The sequence below is a fragment of the Triticum dicoccoides genome, chromosome 3B (genome assembly GCF_002162155.2).
Source record: "Triticum dicoccoides isolate Atlit2015 ecotype Zavitan chromosome 3B, WEW_v2.0, whole genome shotgun sequence".
Taxonomy (NCBI): Eukaryota; Viridiplantae; Streptophyta; class Magnoliopsida; order Poales; family Poaceae; genus Triticum; species Triticum dicoccoides.
The window spans coordinates 820,744,679-820,748,836 of NC_041385.1; positions in this window are offsets into that span (position 1 = coordinate 820,744,679).

A 4,158-nucleotide genomic window follows, 5' to 3' on the forward strand; every position below is an offset into this window, starting at 1 on the left:
ATATAGGCTCCGCCACTCTGTAACCGCCGGGACTGAGTTGGTGGACCCCTAAGTTCAACTTCCGCATTTCTTTCCCCCACTGAATTGATTCGGAGGTTGTGCTGCTCTCGCACTTGATCTTGAACTCCTTGTACTCATCTTCGCTCATCAAAGGATATTTCGCCTTGATCTTGTCATAACTACCACCTTTGTCAATCATTGCCTTCACCGTGCTTCTCCAAGTAGACAGGGTCGTGCTCATCCTCGTGAGGGCGGTACTGTTCACTTTATTCCCTGAGAGGCGTGTGTTTGCAAACTCAGCGGGGAACTTGTATCGTTCGTGCAGCTTCGTGAAGAGGAGGCTGCGCAAATTCCCGTGGTCCTTATGCCTTAGGTTCTCGGTGTTGATCCAGACGGTGCTCCGGAGAATGCACCCGAGCTGAACCGAGTACCCCTTGACTACTTGTTTGGGCGCCGTCGGATTCCCGTCGGAGTCCACTTCAGTAAATTTCTCCCTGACGGTGTCGAGCACGCTCGGGCGCCGGTCCTTCCGTTGCCTCTTCGGTTGGCTGCCATCTGTGTGTGCGCCGCCATCATCAGTGGTGGAATCCTCGGCGGCGCCATCAGTGGTGTCATCCCCGACACCACTAGGTGTTCTGTAGTCAGGATCGGTGTCTTCTGCGGCGTCCTCATAGCGGTGATGTTCTTTCTCCAACTCCTGGGACAGCTCCCAGAATTGCTTGCCGCCCGAACCGCCGGCCTCATCGTTTTGGGCCATGTTTCGCTCTAAATAGGAAAAAAGTTTGGTCAAAAAGTTGGTTATTGTCAAGGAACAAGATCATGGTCTCATCATTTAGGGTTTGTCGACACCGAGGCATCCTAAAAGCTAAGCTTTTATCATTTAGGGTTTGTCGACGCCGAGGCACCCTAAAAGCCTAAGCGTACATCATTTAGGTTCTCATCGACACCGAGGCACCCTAAAAGCCAAGGTTTCATCGTTTAGGGTTTGTCGACGCCAAGGCACCCTAAATGCTAAGTTAAGTTTTCATCATTTAGGGTTTATCGATGCCGAGGCACCCTAGGTTGGGCCTAATCACTTGGCACTAATCACTTGGCTCTATAGCCACCTATGTTGGGTTTATCATCTAGGGTTTATCGATGCTGAGGAGAATTCTAAGTTGGGCCTAATCACTTGGCTCTATTGCCACCTATGGTTTAATGCAGCAAGAATAAAGGGGCAGTTGATCCTACTTAATTAAGTACTAAGATACCCCGGCCCATGTATTAGTAGCAACTACCCCATATGTCCGATTTTTAGCAAAGTCATGCTAAAATTCACGGCAAATTTCAGCATGACCTTTGCTGAAAATAGGACATATGGAGTACCCGAAATTGCCGGAACGAAAGTTAATCGACATTCCGGCAAACTCAAGGGCCTCTCGGGGTACCTGCAAAATCATCACGACACGAAGGGCCTCTCAAGGGCCTCAAGCAGCAGCGGCATCTCCCAGGACCCCATGTTTTTGCTAAATTTCTTTGAGCAACAATCAGAGCAGAAAATTCAGCATATTTCTATACAATAGCACTGTAAAGATGAAGAACAGTTCTACAGCAGCCCATTTATATACTATAGCATCTTTGGTCATACCAATTTTTGAAACAACTCAAATCTGAACTGTATCTCTGGTCATACAAATTTCTGAAACAATTCAAATCTGAACTGTATCTTTGGTCATACAAATCTCTGAAACTATACAAATCTGAAATATATATTTGGTCATACAAATTTATGGAACTAATCAAATCTGAACTGTATCAATATACATATATAGCAAATGACAGGAGCTTCATCATTTTTAGAAACAACAATACATATATAGCAATTGGAAGCAAACAGATGTACACATAAGATAAAAATGTAGTGCTGAAAGTTTAATGCTTACAAAAGACTTGCTGAAATAGTGAAAAATATGGAGTCACCAAGCTGGCTAAGAAACTCCCAAAGTCCACTAGCAAATCCAAGATCTAATCCTGTTACACACATTGATTACAATTTAAGATAATTAGGGTAAGGATAGTAGGAAATGAAAAAGAAAGAGCTCAAAAAACAATCACACCAGAAAAGTAATAAAAACCTAGTCCTAGAAGAAAATAAATCCTAAAAGAAAAGAAATCCTAAAATCTGGAGCAAGTCCTAGCAGTAGTAGTCCAACTAGATGGCCACCACTACTACTCCTATCACTAGAGTAAACAACAGTTGTGTGTTCAACATCTTTACTAATAGTAAATTGGCAGTACTCCATTATCTACTCCTGCAACTTCAACTACAATAACATCCTACAACTACTACAACAACATAAAACTACTATGCATCATCTTCCTACAACTACTCATCTTCAGCAGCAACAACATAAAATTCCTGTTTAGTTAAATTCATGTTAAACATCATTTGGACCAGAGCCCAATCCTTTCTTCTGCTTGTCAGTAGAACTATTGTTTCTTCAACTTATGCAAAAATTGAACATCATATGAAGCATTAATTCCAGAGAGTTTAGCAGCTAAAGTGAGATACAATTCCAAACAATGCAACAGAAAGAAGGAATTACGACAGATCATTTCAGCACCAACCTAATGGAATGAATTGCAACAGAACATTTTACTAAAAAAGTGGACTATAATGCAATCATTAAACTGAAACGAGCAAGTGACCGAATTGAGAGGATAATCAGCCACATTTAATTGTTATCTAGAACAAAACTAGATAATCACTGAAGAATAAAAGGATTTTTCAAAGATTTAAACAATATTCTAGTTTCTCTAAATTACTTTTAATTCGAGTTGGCCAAGTTAATTTGACTAGTCAAAAGGAGAGGTGTGACCCATATGTCATAGGCTTAGATATTTTTAATCTAATTTATCTAACAGTAGGTTCCACATGTCATATACACTAAATCTAATAACCACTAATTAGCCTAACCACCTAAGCCAATTATCCTAAACTATAGCTAACTAACCTAAGGGTCGGCCTGTATGCGGCAGCAACACCAACGCAACTACTACAAGCGACAACAATTAGCAGAAAAAAAGCAGCGGCAGTAGCTTAGCATCAGCATCAGCGGCCAGCAGTAGCAAACAACGAGTAAGAGCAGCAGCAGTTAGCGACAGCAGAAGCAGTGGGCAGTGGCGGAACGGGGCGCGGCCAGGCGACAACGCGCACGGCCGGATGCGGCCCCAAGCGAGCTGGGCGGCAGCCGTGTAGACCATAGCAGCAGTTGCAGGCTGCAGCGCCGCCATCAGGAGCGGACGGCTGGAGGCCAGGGCGCGGGCCCATGACCAGGGAATGGACAGGGGCGGGGTGAGCGCGGTCTGGTGCGGCCGGGTGACAGCCGGAGGCGAGGTCAGGCAGTGGGCAGCACGGTGCAGCCGCGCGCGGAGCAAGGCCCGACCATGGCGGATAGTGGTGCGGCAAAATCATAGGGGCGGCGCTACGGGAAGCAAACGACCAAGGGGAGGAGGGGAAACTGAAGAGCATCTCACAGCGGTCGCAGAGGAGTAGACGGCATGGTCGGGGACGGTTCAACGGCGAGGCCGCGGTGGCCGGAGGTGGAAGAAGACACAGACGAAGACGAAGACGGCGATGGTCGGGGCGGCGGGGGTGGGGGCGCGGGGGCGGCTGGGGTGGGGGCGCGGGGGCGCGGGGGCGGCGGGAGTGGAGTCCGGCGAGGGTCGGGGCGGCGGCGTCGTGGGTCGGGGCAGCGCGCGGGTGGATCTGGTGGCGAGGGAGAGAGGGTTGAAGGGGATCTGGCGAGGGAGAGGGAGGATAGCTAGGGGGAAGCTTACTAATGGCGCACCACCCCTCGGTGCGCCATTAGAAATCTTTTTTTTATAATAGCAATGGCCCACCCCCCCGTCGGTGTGCCATTAGAAATCTTTTTTTTAGATAGCAATGGCGCATCCTCCGTCGGTGCGCCATTAGTATGTTTTTTTAATGAATATGAATATGAAACAGTAATATTTTTTATAAAAACAGTAATAATTGTTGTTTAACAACAATAGTAGTCTACACTTTATTATTATTATTTTTTAGAAAATGAATATGAATATGAAATAGTAATAATTTTTTATAAAAACAGTAATAATATTTTAAAAAATATCATCAATTTTGTTACTTGAAAATAT